Genomic DNA, 18,217 nt, shown 5'->3' on the forward strand with positions numbered 1-18,217 from the left:
GTTTAAAGGTTTGATCGTTCAATTTGTGGACCTCTCGTTCATGGAACGAATCGAGAGGGGATTTTGGCTTTGGTCCTAACTGTTTAAAGGTTTGACCAAGATGGGAATTTGAGACGATCCTAACTGTTTAAAGGTTTGATCGTTCAATTTGTGGACCTCTCGTTCATGGAACGAATCGAGAGGGGATTTTGGCTTTGGTCCTAACTGTTTAAAGGTTTGACCAAGATGGGAATTTGAGACGATCCTAACTGTCCCCCCTCTCTATCTCCAAACCCCCAAATCTCTCCAGAACGATCGCTAGCAACTCCTCTCGCTGAAGAAACCTCCAGCACACGCGCTGCACCCGCAGCGTCTCCACGCAGCACCCCCGTCTCTCACCTCCCAACTCTACCAAAACCCTTGGCGGCTCCTTCGAAAAAAATAGGCCACCACCGAGTATTCCTTCTCTCAAAACCCTATTTTCCCCCTATTTTTTTGTTCATTATTTAGTTTTTTTAGAAGAAAGTTATGATCTGAACTTTTGTTTGCAGTTTTGTTGATTTATGAGGCTTGTGATTACTTATTTCGCTGGCTAAACGCAAAGAATAGAAATAAACATACATCATTTTTTATGGATCGCTTGGTATTTTGTTAGTGTTGAATCTTATAATCATGGCCCTGTAATTTTGGTGGATAGAGCACGGATAGTTACATTATTTTGGTGGATAATCATGGCCCTGTAATTATAGTGTTGCAATGGGAGAGGTAGGCCAAATTACCAGATTGGTAATTAATTCGATTCTATTTTCTAATATAGTATTTATTTCTATATATTTGCAGCGGAGGAGGGTGGTGAACATCTGGAGGCGGCGACCGGAGGAGAGTTTCACGGGGAGCATTGATAATTGGGTCTGGTCACTCGCGGTGTGATTTGTGAGAATTTCACGGGGAGCAAATGAGGGGTTCAAATTTTCTTTGATGAATGAGGGGTTGGGATTTCAACAAGTTATTCAGGTTTGGTTTATTCAAAAAATATTTAACAACTATCATTATATTTCTCTTTTTCTATAATTATTTTGAACGTATATTGTAGCAGTATCAAGGTTTTCAAACAAATCAACCAGGTGACTATACATTTCCAGTACTAAAGCGTCCTCCTTACTATAGTATGATGCAAGCAAATTGACAATTTTATTTTCCTCATCCATTTTCGGTATGATCATAAATTAACTTGTTCTTATAGCGATTTATTGACATCTCAAATTAGGTATCAGTTCTCATCAAATAGGCAATATATATACTTGAATGTGTAGATACAGGAGGATCAAGTCCAAAGAGCTCAGAGTCATGCAGATAAGTAGAAGTGCAGGTATAGCATTAACAAAGGAATTTGTTTTGCTTATATCTCTCTTTAAGTGGTATGAAATGTTCGAGCTTTCGGGTTTATCTCGTCCAATCGATCGATCGAAACGAGACTGCCTCGGAACTTGAACCTCTTTGTATTGAGGTTCTTTCTCCTTTTGCTTATCAATTCTTTGAGGCTTCTCGGTTGCTAAGGGTGGACTTATAATCACCCCCAGCTCCATCAGAGTTTTAGAAGGTACAGCTTTCACTACCCCCTGCTCGGCTAATTGCTCGGATGCATACGGGTGGTTGAAACAGTATGTAAAAGAGACCTTTCGAATAGTTAGTGAAACATTTATCTCTTTCCTCTTCTTATTTTTCAGATATAGTTCATTGATCCAACCTGTTAAAAATTACATGGTATATATTAATTTTTCTTAATCAAATAAAAGGAGTAATTTACATGGTATATATTTATTTTGTTTTTACTTGTGGTGCAATGAATATAAATGATAACACAGGGAATAATCTTTAAACTATTAACTTTCTAATTTATTCATATTTGCACACATGTATTTCTAATTAGAATTTCTAATTTATGATATTTTTTGGCGTTTGACGAGCATGAAGTTCATGGTGGTGGAGAGGTATATATGATGTGACATTTATGTATTTATTATGATATTTTTGGTATATATCTTATGTGGAGTGATAATCTTTTCAGGTTAGAGGAGGTTATTTTGTCTTTCAAGACATAACACGCCTTAGTGGGATGGTGGACCCTTCTGTGATATGCACAGTACTTTGGATCATTGATCTTCATTGCTTCTTCTTGGTTTGTGACCGGCAGAAGCTTGATCTTGTTGTTCTCTAATAGGTATTTGAAGATGACCGGAACTTCATCATCTTTGAAAGAGTATTCCTTCGGGAATCTGGGTTCCGAAGTTTTAGGTTGCCTCGGAGGTTGCTGATTCTGATTTGGCGCCAGTTGGAAGGATGACTGCTGCGGTTGTTGTTGCGGTGGCTGTTGTGATGTTTGATGTGCGTCGACAGCGGCCACGGACCCTCTTCCTCTGCCTCGAGGATTAAAGTTCTGCTTTTGGTTATTAGCTGGTGGCAGACCTCTCTCCAGATTCTTTCTCTTGAGAAAGCGTTCAGCCTGTTCACCCCTCACTTTCAACTCCTTCCAAGTTTTAGAGGGCACAACCCCCATGACCTCTAATACATCCAGAGACAGGTTATTATGACACGTTTGCAGAAAAAATTCCTCTGTGAGTGGATCTCTGCAGTTCACCGCTTTGTCTCGGAATCGTTTGACAAAGACATCGACTGATTCCCCATCTTTCTGCTTCTCATCCAACAACGTGCCAATTGAGATCTCTGTGTCGTCGTCGAAGAAATTGGTGAGGAATAGTTCTTCCATATCCTCCCAGCTAGTGACACTCCCGGGCTTAAGGCGTCGGTACCAATCGAAGGTAGGCCCGCGAAGGGTTCCTACGAATGACCGGACCATCAGGGCTTCGTTCCCGGATATTGCGCCGAGATGCGACTTGAAATAGATCAAGTGCTGAGTTGGTGAACCCCTGCCATCAAAAGGAGTAAAGTTAATCAAATTAAATTTCTAGGGATAAGGAATCAGGTCCCACTCCCTCGGGTACGGGTATGGAATGCCTGTTTTCTTCACTTCCTGAGCCGTCATCAGAGCGTTGACTTTGCTCTCGAGATCATGCATCTTCTTATCCTCTTCCTCACTTTTCTTTAAGTAGATCTGTGGAGGTTGAGTGGATGATTTGGTCGGACCTCTTTCGGAGTTGTCTTTATCTGGAGGAGGATCGTCAAAGATAGTCTCATCCTCTTCATTACGCCGACTGGATTCCGCCTTCTGGCTCGACTCCGGTTGGTGTTGCTGAACCTGCAAATCTCGCATCTGCTGCATAGTCAACTCCATCTCGGTTTTAAATTCAGCTCTAATTTCTTCGCGTTGTTTAGTCAACGCTTCCTGAAGTATGTGAGCCAGTTGATCCGGCGTGATCGCGAACGATTCTCTGACTCATCCAACACTGGACGCGGTATCGTCCGATGCAATAGCGGAACAAGTGTCTGACAATTCTTCATCTGAAGATAAACCCTCGTGCATTCTCCTGTAATCTCGACGTAAGTCGGCTCTTCTTTGTAGCCGTGACATCCTTTGAGAAAGACCCCGCTCAACTCTCCCTCCCAGAGAGAAATCAGGGTCGTGGTTAACTGACTTTTGCTTTCCCTTGTTGGTCATGTTGATAGTGACCTCAGGGAACTCATCCCGTCGGATTACAGATTTCTTCTTGTTGAAACGTCTTGTCTTGGGTCTTGACGCTTCGTTGGATAATCTTTGAAATACGGATACTCTTGTTGAATTATTTTTAGAGCAACCGCACTCAGTCAATACTGCCTTAATGAGTCTTTCGTATGCGCAATGGGACTCATCTTCTCGGGCAATCCTCTTTCTTGAGTCATTTTTCTGATAGTACAGCTCATCATTATTGTGATTTGAGCAACCTATCTTTTGCTTTTGAACTTTGTTAACATGCACAGGACGACTGGTCGTCGCCTCTGAGCGATCCAAAGTTGAATTTTTAAATCCACCCCCTTACGGGTGTAGAGTTTTCAGAGGTCCTAAACGAGAGTGAACTGGTATTCTCTCGTTTAGGACTGGTGCAATTCTGACAGGAGGGTGTTTACGACCCCCTGTATAGGAAACCACTAAGGGTTTGTTTGCTGGACTTGGATCTTCTTTAACTGGGGCTTTGCCTCGATCAGCAGCCAAAGGACCAAGGCGATCCGTCATAGTGATCTTGAATTTGGACAAATCTGGTCTAACCCAGGGATTCACTGGGGATGAAGTAGACGCTGTTGCAGTAGAAGGACCAGGATTGGATGTCGATGGAACTTCAGATGTGGTTTTGCGACGGCGTTGAACATCATGACCACATGAAGTGCCGCGGCAGTCTTCACTGTCGCGGTTGAACAAAGTGCCGCGGCAGCTCTGACTGCCACGGTCGAATAGATTACCGCGGCAGTATGAGCTGCCGCGGTTAAAGTTTACACCCCTTTGTAATTTTTGGGTATTTTCATTCTTTGGAACCCAAGCTTTGCAGTTCTTCGATGGCTTTTCAGACACCACTTCTTTCTTATTCCTCTGCGCTTGTTGACGAAGGGCACGAGCGCGAGCCGCCTTTGCTTGACGCCTTTGCATACGCTCTTTGAGAGTAGAACGAGCTCTTTTGACCAGAGTCCATTCCTCCGTCGTAAGCTGTGCAGAGATGTGATTGGTTTGCTGTTGAGGCAATTGGTTCACCTTTTCCTTTCTCGACTTTAAGTCCGTATAGTAATGGACTCCGTCGGTTTGTTGCATAGCCTTAGCCAATTGACGAGCGCGGCGCTGGCGCTGTCTTTGACGAGCCCTCTTTGTCATTATCGGCTGGCCATGATTTAATGACTCTTTAATTGGTGCAGAGTCCTTAGGAGCAGAGATATTGCAGAGAGATTCCTTGGCGATGACTTGGTAAGAATCTTCATCTGCGGTCTTCATCTGAATTGGAGACTTGGAAACCTTATTTGAAGAAGAAATCTTCCTGCACTTGCGGGATGAGGAAGATTTTGAGGATGAGGATGACAAGTATTCCTCGAATTTTGCTTGATCGAATTCGTATTCGATCTCTTCAGTGACGATGATTTTGATCGGCTGCGACACTGCGGTCTCGGCAGCGAGACCGCTGGCTCCCACTGTGGTCGCCAGTTTGTTTTCAGCGAAAGTCGTTTCCATTGCAGATTCCATTAAACTTCGATTGCTTACAGAATGTTACAATGAAAAATAAACAAAATTACAACTTTCGAGAAAATAACACAGAAGTCGTTTATCAACTACTGTTTTTGTGGGACTTTGCCTGTGCCGTGAGTGCTTTGGCTCGTTGACCACCGATTCAAAGATCGTGAAGGTGCTTAGGGATCTCTCCTTCGTTTATCGAAGTAAAGATTTGAAAACGAATATCTTATCGATGTAAGATGTCCGTTCTTCCAAAGATCAAGTCTGAGCTTAGATCTCTAGGAATCACCGAATGATGCTTGTCAAAGGGTGAAAGTTCTCTCTCTTCTTCAAAATCACTGAAAGCTCCAGCCTCTTCTGCTCCAAAATGCTCCCTCCCTTTATTTTGTGTATAGGGAGGTATTTATAGGGGTCTCAGTGCACCACAGTTGAAACAGGGGCAAAATAACTGACCGAGTGTTTTCTCTTTGGCCGCTGCAGTCTACACTGTCGTGGCTATTGGCGCGGCAGTATAGGCTGCCGCGGCCAAAGAGATGGTTATCAGCACGTTCCATCGTGCTTAAAACCGTTCTCCCACGACCTTTAACCACTTTTTTCGTGGTTTAACTGCTTGTCCACGTCAGCACACGTTCTATTTCTGATATGCTGCCACGTAGGCCTCAAAAAATCATCATATAACTGCCTTGTAACCGCCACAACACTCCTTTAACATAGCCGCGGCACCCTAGGTTGCAGCGTCTAAGCCGCGACACAACAGGCTGTCGTGCCTTAGCCGCGGCACTATGTGCTGTCGCACCTTAGCCGCGGCACTATGTGCTGTCGCGCCTTAGCCGCGACGCCATGGGCTGCCGCGCCACCTTGTGTTGCCTGATGACGTGTAGATTGTTCTCCCATATTGTTTTGAGTGGTATTTGGATGTCTGCAAGCATTTTTCGACGCCTACAAAGCTCACCTAAATCGAGGTAACCGCCACCTCCCTAATTTCTGCACGATTTCATGCACGATCTCCTGCACCCCTTAGGGTTTCGAACCTGATGGCTGTCGCCGCTTAAGCTCATGCACCCCTAGGGTTGAAACCCTAAGGTTCCTGATTGCCACCACCACTGTCTTCATTTGATAGTGGGGCCGCCAGCCAAGAGATTGCCGGCGAAGAGTTAAGTGAGCTACAACCAAAACAAATAGTTGTACACGATCCATTGATCAATGATTTGATCCTTAATTCATGACATTGCATAAAATCTGAATCCATAATTTGATCCAGATTTAACAACTGAAAGAAAAAACAAACAAAACATGAACTCAACTGTTCATACGTGCAACAGATCCAAACAAACCCTATTTTCTCCAACTTAACATAAAACTCAGATAACTAATCACGGTGGCTTTGATACCACTTGTTGATCTTAATCGATCTAAAACATACAATATATAACTGTGATTGATTCAAAGAGATTAATTATAACAAGAAGAGAGGAAGCATACCTGAATCCATGACGAATTTGCACGAATTTGAATTAGGGTTTGTTCTTCAATCTTAAGGGTTTCTCTGTTAGATTTCTCTTTAAATGAGGATTAAGAGAATAGAGAACGTAACCTTAGATTAGGGACCATAACCCCTTATTTATAGATATTGTATTTTTATAATTTGGCCCCTCATCAAATTATAATTACAACCTGGCATCTACACAATTAGCCCATGATTGCATTAAATACCCATTGACCCAAATTAACTAATTGATCACTTTATGCGGGTCAACCTTAAAGATAGTATTACACACTAATATAATATATGTGCCTATAATTAGATTTAATCTAGCAGAGAGATGATGGTCTCTCATAATTGACAGCTAATTCCCCTGCATAGAAGAGATCGCTTGTCTTAGAAGTGCAAGAGGTCGCATGGCTAGGAAGATCGTACTATCAAGGGAGACACCGATCCCCTGAACCAACAACTTCCTCCCCCTATGACGAAGAGATCTCTGTAGCCTGGAATACATAATAATTGATGATGATGGGCCTGATAGTATTTAGCTCAAATTCCCTTTCATCATAGATTTGCCTTGGATCATGTTGACCTGAAAGGACTTGGGGACATTCCCATATTATTTTCCCAACCACATAGCTCCTACAATCTGATCCGTGATGGTTGCAGGTTTGCTACATACAAAAATCGTGTGAATGCCACTCATCGTGCAATCTTGGCGAACCTTCTTAGTACACGGTGACTGCTTTAGTGGTGGAGTAGTGTTCAGAGGTATCACATGCTTTGGATGTGTAAAACCCCATAAAATTTTTAAATGAAATACTATGGTAAATAGTATTAAATAAGTTATATTATGATAAATATCATTTAATGATGAATGAGCTTGATAGTAATTGATTTGAGACCAATTAAGAGTATATATGCATTATACATCGATGCAATTCGAATTTGGAAAAAAACGACCAGTTAAGAGTATATATGCATTACACACCGTACCGCACGGTGATGTGTTGAGGCTAATGAACCGTACCTGTAGGATACCGAGGAGGTAGTCCATTCCGCATGGTAATGCGATAAGGCTAGTGAGCCGTATTTATTTAGGATGCCTAAATAGGTAATCCGTTCTGCATAATGATGTGATGATACCATAAAACTTTGCAAGAGATAGTACTATGAAACCTAGGACAACTCGAGTTTTAGGCTGGAGGTCATTTATTTTCGTGGTTCACCGTTTAGTTCTTTTGTGATAGGGTATATGCTATTATGGATTTCACAGGATTATGTACTGATATTCGTATTGACTACCCAAGGGTAGCATGAGTGTTGGGTTGACATATATGATTTGGTTAGGTTGATATTTTAGTATTGCATTCTTAATTCCTTTATTTTTAGTTTTAGAGTTGATATTTAGTGATTCATAATTTGATACATATAGTATATATATGAGGGTTTTCTTGTTTGGATTATTTCGCTCAACGTACCAGTCACGTGTTGTGGATTTCTAAGTATTAACCCCATCTAATACATGGTAAGTGATTTAGGTAGACTATGCATATATAGGTAGAGCCTCCGCAGGTTGACACAGTTTCTGCATAGTCGCCGTTATTTTTTGATAGATAGTTTATGCTCTATATTAGTTTAGTATTTGCTTAGTGATTTATAAACTTGTATTTCATTTTGAAGGCTGAGAGTCTTAGTACTATTTCGGTTGACTCCGTGTATTGAGATATTTTACATTTATTTCAGTTCATCAGTTGTACTCTTTTTACTCAGTTAGGACATGATCATATTGTTTGGATATTTCTTTCACTTGGCATGTTCATTACATTTTTACTTTTCTCGTATCTGCTTGTACCTGCACTGTTCTTAATTAATTTCACTAGAGATATATTACTATGATGGTGAAACGTGTTATTGCACTATGTGGGTGCATGTCATGTTTGACATCTCTAGATTCACCTTGGACTGTAGCCTCGTGTGAAACCAGGGACGCCATAGTTGGTATAAGAGCTAGTTCTAGCATCCTTAGGATCATCCTCTGACAAGTCGTGGAGCTAGGATAGAGTTTCCTAGGAATCATGTATAGAGTCCGCTAGATTGAGTGAGAAAACGTATATATAATATAATATTATATAATTATATTATAATAATAATATATATTATATTATTATATATATATTATATATATATATATATAATATATTACATTACTATATAATATATATATATTATAATATATATATATACATATATATATTATATAAATATATATATTAATATATATATATATATATATATAGATAATATATATTATTATATATATATATATATTTACATATTATATTATTATAATTAACATATTATATTTATATTATAATATACATATATAATATATTATTTATATATAAATGATATATATATATTATTATATATAATTATATATTAATAAATATTTTTTATTACATATTAATATATATATTAAAATATACATATATATATATATATACATATAATAATATAATATATATAACATTATATATATATATATATTAATATATATATATTACATATTAATATATATATTATTACATAATTTATATATATAATATATATTTAAAGCCGAAAAAAATTACAAATTTTTTGTGATTAAAAACTATCTTTGCTGTTATTATAATGATATTACTGCCTGAATTGATATTATAGATATATAATATATATATATAGGAAATATAATAATAAAATAAAGTTAATAGAGAAGAAAATTCTTCATTTACGTAATTCAATTAGCTCTACTCCTGAAAACTTATTATGTACAAAGAGGATGAGGGGGAAAGCAAGAGAGGACTGTATAAGATATCAATGCTCAGGGAGTAAGGCAAGTTGATAGAACCCAGAATAACAGGCGCATTTAAGTCAATTGGAAATAGTACTTGATTGATCTCATGGCACCGCTCATAGCTCGGTCAGCAGCAATGGAGGAGTGAATGACAAATCAGGCTCAGTAAGAAATACCCATTGAAGAAGCCACAACGACAGCTACACCACCACCAACAGCTATCGATAGGGCCGCCGAGCAGGAGGCTTGGCTCCGTTTAGTTGAGAGATACCAGAAGATGAGAGCACCAAAATTTCATGGCTTTTTTGGGTTTCAGCCTTAAGAGATATGCCGGTGGTTAGTACAGACTTTAGTTTACACCAGATCAGCACATGACACTCACCTGGGAGGACATCGTTTACTTCTTTGACAAGCAGTATGTATCATCAGCGGCCAAGGCTAGAAAAGAGTTGGAGTTAGCCCGTTTGGAGTAAGGAGACATGATTGTAGCTGATTATAAGAGTAAATTCATGAGCCTACTTTGATTCATGGGCATGTGGCAGATCGGGGAGCGTCAGACTCAGATGTTTTTAATGGGACTTCGTCCAAACCTTCATCATTACCTTGTTTCTAGACGATTCCGTTCAGTGCGAGAGGTAGCTGACGCTGCTATCTCACAGGAGATAAAAACTGCTATGTTCCCGAAGAACAAGGAAGGAAATTCTAAAGTAGGACAGCCCGAGGATAAAAGAAAGAGCAAGAGATCTAATTCAGAGTTCGAAGGACAACAGCAGCAGGGCCCTTATAAGAAGGGGTCGCAGCAGAATTCGAGGGCGTCGCAGCAACGCAAGATTCAAAGCAAGACTCAGGGCGCTTGTTATAACTACAACAAAATCGAACATAGGGTGAGGGATTGTCGCAAGGCACCAGCAGGAGGCCAGCATGGCAGAGGCTAGGGTCAGCAGCCGCAAGGCCGTGGGCATGGCCAACAGCAGAGGATTGAGGCACTGCCGACCTTTCTGAGGATCGACAGCAAGGTACATGCCATACAGGAGGTACCTCAGGGGCATATGGTCCCATACGTTCCAGACACTTCAGCACATCAGACCCCAGTTTCGAGTAGAGACTATGCAGTCATACCTTATGGTGTGAACGGGACCGTTGTGGAAGGTACGTTACTTGTGAACTCCTTCCCTGCCCGTATCTTATTTTAGAGTTTCACATTTGTTAATCTTTTATGCTTTCATGATTAGGCTTCAGCTTATAACGCAGCCTTTAGATTTTTCTCTGTCATTTTCTATCCCCTTTTTGGGAGAGGTGTCCCTTTTAGAGAGTATTTGTAGGAGATGCATAATCAACTTAGATGAGTTTATGTTCGTAGTCAATTTGGTCGTCTTGCGTATGTCCAAGTTCGACGTGATTGTTGGTATAGATTGGCTATCATCCTACCATATCAGTATCGACTATTTTATTAAAATAGTCAGCTCATGAATGTTCGATGGGTTTGAGTAGATAGTAGCAACCTCATAGGGTAACCAGAATACGGAGTCATTTTTGATATACGTCGAGGAGGTGATGATGCAGGATCGGGGTGCAGATTTGAGCGAGACTGGAGTCATCTCAGAATATTAGGATATCTTTTAGGACATACCTGAATTACCTCCAGTGAGAGAGGTTGTGTTTTGCATCTAGATACAGCTAGGCACAGTGCCGATATCCCAAACACCTTATCGTATGGTACCTGTTGAGATGAAGGAGCTACAGATTAAGTTAGATGAGCTATTACCTCAGGGCTTTATTCGCCGGAGTCATTCTCTATAGGGAGCACCAATCCTCTTAGTAAAGAAGAAGGATGATAGCATGTGTTTGTGTATAGATTATTGCCAGTTGAATAAGGTCACCATCAGTTGCTGGGTTCAGAAGATGGATATTTTCTGAGACTGCCTTCCTGACTCGATAAAGGTCTTCTGAGTTTCTTATTATGTCATTTGGGATAACCAATGCACCCACAGTATTCATGGATTTGATAAACCAAATTTTTCATCCATACTTGGACCAGTTCGTGATAGTGTTTATCGATGACATGCTTATTTATTCGAGATCGGAGGCCGAGCGGGAGCAACACATTCCTCTAACATTGCAGACTTTGTGAGAGCATCAGTCGTATGTTAAATTTAGTAAACGCAAGTTTTAACTTTCAGAGATTAGATTTTGTGCCATATAATTAGCAAGGAGGGCATTAATGTTGAACTAGCCAAGTGGGGCCAGTTCTTGATTGGGAACGTTAGCCGTACAGCCATCATGGATGTACAGAGTAATCAGCGCTCAATCGGGAAACAATTGGATTCAAATCCGAAAAGGGTAAATTTCCAAGAACCCAAGATAGATAGGACCATCATATAAGATGGGGGTCTTCGAAAGAAAGTCCGGATTGTAATACCCGAGAATCCACAGTTGAAGAAGAATATATTTGATGAAGTCGGCGTACTTCTTACACGTTAAGACAAATTACACGATGGAGACTTATACGAGAATATTCATCCGGGAGATTGGACGATTGCATGAAGTTCTGGAGATGATTGTATCGTATCGTGGCTCGGTTTTCACTTCACACTTTTGGAAGAGCTTCCAGAATTCTTTCGGCAGCCAGTTACCATATAACACTGTATTCCACCCGCAAACAAATGGACAAACAAAGAGAGTTAACCAAGTGTTGGAGGACATGTTTGTAAAACCCCATAATTTTGAATATATTATGATAAATAATAATAATAAATATATTATCTGGTGATAAATAACATATATTAATGTTTGAGTATGTTAGAGATTGATTTGAGATCAATCCAATGTATATATATGAATATAGAGTGAAATCATGCACAACATGCACGAGCCTGTATCTGAAAAAATCGACCAGTTAAGATTATTTATGTTTTACACACAGACACAGTTTGAATATGGAAAAACTCAAAAAATAAAAGTTGTAGGTCTCTTCAACAGCTTTCCAAATCATCTTAAATAATCTCATTCTAAGGTTTGATGGGAAAGTTACAGTCAAAATACCAAAGACTATTTTTCAAACGAACTGAGTTGAGTCTTAGTATTCGACTACTAACATTAGTAGTCGACTGGTAAGGCCATTAGTCGACTAATAATGGTATTAGTCAACTAATCAGGCTGATTTCTTGATTCTTTCAGATTTCGGATCGGATTCATTTTGTTTCAAACCCAGTTGTATATATGTGTATATATACTAGTTTTAAAGCTCTTTTTACCATCTTTCGCATAAGATTTACCCCAGCCACCTTCCTCCTCAAACCCTAATCCTAAATTGTGAGTTTGGGAGAGATTTCGAGGCGTTTGTCGAGAGAAAGGCGAGGTTTTGCAGTTTTTCGTGAGTAGAAGTTTTTGCAAACGTGTTTAGGAGTTGCAACACGTAGTTGAGGCAAGATCATCTTCCTCCAAACCCTTCCCTTAGTAAATATTAGATTTTTAATGGTTAAAGTAATGTTTTTCATGTTAAAGTTTAACCCGACATGATAAAGTTTAGATTTTTAATGATAAATCTTTAACTCATGATAGATCTGTAAAAATTCTTTGCTGTTTATGATAGTAATATGATCATGATCATTAGGGTTACTTTTAATTTCGTTTTTAACATGTTAATCATGCTCTAATCATGTTTAAATCGTAGTTATGCAACTAATTGAGTTTACATGTTAATTAACTATGGTTAAGCCCTAGGTTTGTGAGATCTTAATGACATGAACGTGTTTAAAAAAATTATATTTGTATTAAGTTAATCTGTAAATCGTGTTAGTGTTAATCATGTTAATAGTTCATATTTATTTTTAGAATTTTGGTTAATTAGGATGTTAACCCTAAGTTGATTACTTTAAGAGTTTAATTATAGTTGAGATAATCTCTGTCAAATAATTATTAAATTTAAATCTTTTTTTTATACTTCATGATAATAAAGATTTTTTTTGAACGAGTTACAATATACGAAACATGCAAAAGCTATATCTGTGCTATTAGTAGTCGACTACTAAGACAGTTTTCCTGAATACAGAGTCTGGATAGACTCAGTGTAGTCAACTACTAAGCTTAGTAGTCGACTACTAAGATAGATTTCCTGAATATTAAGTTGCACTATTTTAAGATGCGATCGCGGGGTTCGAGTCGCACGATAATATATGTACAGTCATGAATATACATGAATAATGTCGTAGCACACACTTTGGTATCCCGAAGGGGATTATGATAGGTTTTGACCCGATATATTTGAGATAGAGTTGATTACACAGTTACACACACGAGATGGATATCGTTGATGAGCTCAGTTTTAGTACTACGTGGGGTAGTGCGTCGATATTCCATTTGTACAAGCCATTGAGTCGGGTTTGGATGCTTTTCCTAGCAGTCCGTCCATACGAGGGTGCGATGAGGTTTGTGAGTCGTCTTTTAGGATGCCTATATGGTAGGCCTTTCCGCACTAATGTTACGCACTAAGATCATTATAAGACTAATGAGCCGTGTACACTGTTTAGGATACCTACAGGGTAGTCCGTTGCGCATGATAATATGATAAAATCAGAATCTTGCAAGGATTTGCATTGAGACGATTATTGATAGCCTAAGTCTTTAGCGCATGCCAGTTATGTTTATGACCCGTTGTCGAGATATATAACCGTGGTACTTTGCTCTTGAAAGTACGCGTGATTATATGCTGATATTTATCTTATCTTCCTAGTGATAATGGAAGATATTATAAATACGATATTATGAATATCTTAACTTTCTTTATTGCTTTATTTTATTCTTAGGTTAGGATCAATGATTAGCAATTCACAATTTGATACATATGGTATATACATGAGGGTTTCCTTGTTTGGATTAATTCATTGGTCGTACCAATCTCGTGTTGTGGATTTCTAATTGTTGATTCTATTTAGGTTGTTTATTTTTAGTTTGGTATTATTATTTAGATATCTATAATTTGATACATATGGTATATACATGAGGGTTTCTTTGTTTGGATTATTTCGTTCGATGTACTATGTCTCGTGTTGTAGGTTTCTAAATGTTAATTCCACTTAGATACAGGGAAAAAGATCTAGGTAGACTATACTTAATAGATAGAACCTTCACTCCATCTAGCAGCCCTTCCCCTGGGGGCGGATGGAGGTGATCTTGCTGTAGCGCTCTGACGCTCTTATTATTGTTCTTTTTATTTTAATTTTTTTTCAGGCAGCTCAAAGTTCCGGAGGGTTGTAGGATGACAGAGATTTTGCATAGTCGCGTCGCATGATTCATTAGTAGAGACTCCACTAAAGACTTATTTTCACTATTCAAACATTAGAGTTTTGTACTCATATTGTAAATGTAGTTTGCCTTTGTTTATTATCAGTTGACTCTTCTTGAGACATTTTTATTATTTCAGATATCAGATGTATTTCAGTTGAGACATGATTTTTATTTATAAGATATCTCTTTCTATATCATGTCTATTGTTTCTATTTCCCTACTTTGCCTATTTTGTACCTACACTTATATTTGATTTCACTAGAAGATATTACTATGATTGGTAAAATATATTTATGCACAATGTGGGTGCATGGTAGGTTTGACATCTCTGGATTCACCTTGGACTACAGCCATGTGTGAAACCAGGGGCGTCACAGTTGGTATCAGAGCCCTAATTCTAGTATCCTTAGGATCATCCTGTGTCGAGTCGTGGAGCTAGAATAGAGTTTTTTAGGGTTCATGTATAGAGTCCCCTAGGAATTCCTAGATTGAGTGAGGACATTATATATATATATATATATATATTATATATATATATATGTGTGTGTGTGTGTGTGTGTGTGTGTGTTTGTGTGTGTGTGTGTGTGTGTGTGTGTGTGTGTGTGTGTGTGTGTGTGTGTTTACGATCTCATTTATTGTGTCTAATAAGCTCTCCTCCTGATAACATAAATGCCAGGACGAGGATGTGGTCGAGGTAGAACTCGTATCCAAAGAGCTGGGCAAGCAGAGCCCGAGCCGCAACAGGCTCCATAGTATCTGATCGACTTGGTAATGCCGATTACAGAAGCAGAGATTAGCAACACTCGAGGAGTGAGTAACAAGCCAGATTACACTTTCTAAAATTCCATCACCAGTCATACCAGCCGTGCCTATTTAAGAAGAAATACTGACAACTACACCGTAGCCACATCCAACTGTTAATAGAGTAGCAGAGCGCAAAGCTTGACTCAATAATATTGAGAAAGATATTAGAAGCTGGAAGCATAGAAATTTTAGGGCACATCGGATTCAGTTACAGTTTATAAATGAAAGGAATATGTGGAAAGTATTATTAGATATACTTAACATCGATTCAGTACATAAGCATAGGTTAGCTATATTCAGCTTAAAGGAGGACGCCGGAGGGTAATACCGAATTCAGTTTACGCCGGAGTAGCGAATGTCAAGTTCGTGGGAGGATTTCACCTACTACTTCGATTAGCGGCTAGAACTAGCCCGATTAGAGCAGGAAACATGCCTGTAGTTATTATGTCAATAGGACTGTCCTGAGACAATAGTAAGGACAAGAAACCTTTTGTAAGACTTGGAAGACCCCAACAACAGGGCAAAGGCTAGGGTCAGCAATCGTAGGGCCACAGTTACGACCAATAGCAACAGAGGATAGAGGCACCACCTGTCATTCCGAGGATTAAGAGGCCAGCAGGCCAGGTTCGTGCTATCCACGAGATTCCTGAGAGACCGATAGTCGCATATGTTCCACCGCCAGCAGTCTAGCAATCGTCAGCCACCGGCAGAGTTTATGCAGTCATACCATGCGACCATGGTGTGAGTGGAGCCATAGTGGAAGGTACTTTCTTAGTGAATTCGTTTCTAGCTCGGATCTTGTTCGATTCAGGAGCTTCGCATTCTTTTATCTCTCATACCTTCATGGATAGGCTTCAGCTAGTCGCACATCCCTTACACGTTCTACTATCCGTCTCTACTCTTTTAGGGAGGTATCCCTATTAGAGAGTATCTGCAGGGATGTGTCATTAGTCTAGATGATAGTAGCGACCTCACAGGACAACCGGTTTGTGGAGTTATTTCTAGCGTACATCGAGGAGGTGATGCTGAGGGATCAGAGCATCGATTTACACGAGACTAGAGTTGTCTCAGATTTTTAGGATGTTTTTTAGAACATAACCGGGTTACCTTATGTGAGAGAGGTTGAGTTCTGCATCGAGTTACAGCCGGGCACATCACTGATATCCCGAGCACCCTATCGTATGGTACCTGCTGAGATGGGGGAGCTACAAACTCAGCTAGATGAGCTTTTATCTCAGGATTTTATTCACCGAAGTTATTCTCCATAGGGAGCTTCAGTCCTCTTCATGAAGAAGAAGGACGGCAGTATGCGCCTTCGTATAGATTATCGTGAGTTGAACAATGTTACTATCCAGAATATGTATCCACTACTGATGATTGATGACTTGTTTGACCAGCTGCAGGGAGCATAACACTTCTTAAAGATTGATATTCATTCTGGCTATCATCAGTTGTGAGCTCGGGAGATGGATATTCCCAAAACCATGGGTCCTTCGAATTTCTTATCATGCCATTTGGGAAGACCAATGCGCCCACGGTATTCAAGGACATGATGAAAAAGGTTTTTCGTCCATACTTGGACCAGTTCGTGACTATTTTTATCAACGACATCCTCATCTATTCGAGATCAGAAGCAGAGCACGAGCAACATCTTCGATTGGCTTTGCAGACTTTATGGGAGAATCAGTTATATGCTAAGTTCAATAAGTGCGAGTTTTGGCTATCGGAGGTAAGATTTTTGGACCACGTTATCAGCGGAGAGGGCATTGCAGTTGATCCAGCTAAGGTTGAGGCAGTATTGGATTGGGAGCCGCCGAAGACTATTTCAGAGATCTGTAGTTTCTTGGGATTTGTCGGCTATTACAGAAAGTTCATTCGGGAAATCTCAAAGATCGTGAAGCCACTCACACGCTTTACAAAGAAGGGTGCATAGTTTGTTTAGGGCACAGAGTGCCAGGAAGCCTTTGAGACTTTAAAGGCTAAGTTGACTATAACGCCGGTATTGACTATTCCGAGCAGCGATAATACTTTTGTTGTCTACACAGATACGTCATTAGCAGATCTAGGAGGTGTTTTGGTGCATACCCAGAAAGTAGTGGCTTATATTTCATGACAGTTGAGAACGCATGAGCAGAACGATCCCACGCATGACTTGGAGTTAGTAGCGATGGTCTTCGCACTGAAGACATAGAGACACTATCTGTATGGAGTGTAGTTCGAGCTATTCATGGATCATCAGAGTTTAAAGTACCTCTTCTCTCAAAAAGAGCTAAATCAGAGACAATGATGATGGGTTGAGTTTATCAAGGATTATGAGTTCGTGATTCAGTACCATCTAGGGAAGGTGAACATGGTAGCAGACACGTTGAGCAGGAAGCGTCGACATTAAATTTTAGCTTTGAGGTGCTCATTGTATCGAGATCTTCACACCCTTAACCAGTTTGACTTTAGGTTGGAGATCGGTGGGAGAAATGTATTTTTGAGAGCTTTGTCAATACAGTCATCTTGGAGTGATAGAGTGGTCAGAGCTCAGTTAGAGGACTCTTGGATTCAAATCCGAAAGGAGGAGATTTCTAAAGAGCCAAAGGCTGATTGGATCGTTGGAGAAGATGGAGGACTTCGAATGAAGGGTCGATTAGTGATGTCAAGTAATCCATAGTTGAAGAAAGATTTATTTGATAAG

General features: G+C 39.6%; 1 long non-coding RNA gene across 2 annotated transcripts; it reads left to right on the forward strand.

Annotated features, from left to right (window-relative positions):
• On the forward strand, positions 281-1,348 carry LOC109845559. Of its 2 annotated transcripts, XR_002248422.1 has the most exons (4): positions 281-435; positions 820-993; positions 1,076-1,103; positions 1,247-1,348. It is a non-coding gene; the product is annotated as an uncharacterized LOC109845559 (long non-coding RNA). The 2 variants fall into 2 exon arrangements; XR_002248421.1 differs by lacking the exon at positions 281-435 and having other exon boundaries at positions 754-993.

This window comes from Asparagus officinalis, chromosome 6 (genome assembly GCF_001876935.1).
Source record: "Asparagus officinalis chromosome 6, Aspof.V1, whole genome shotgun sequence".
NCBI lineage: Eukaryota > Viridiplantae > Streptophyta > Magnoliopsida > Asparagales > Asparagaceae > Asparagus > Asparagus officinalis.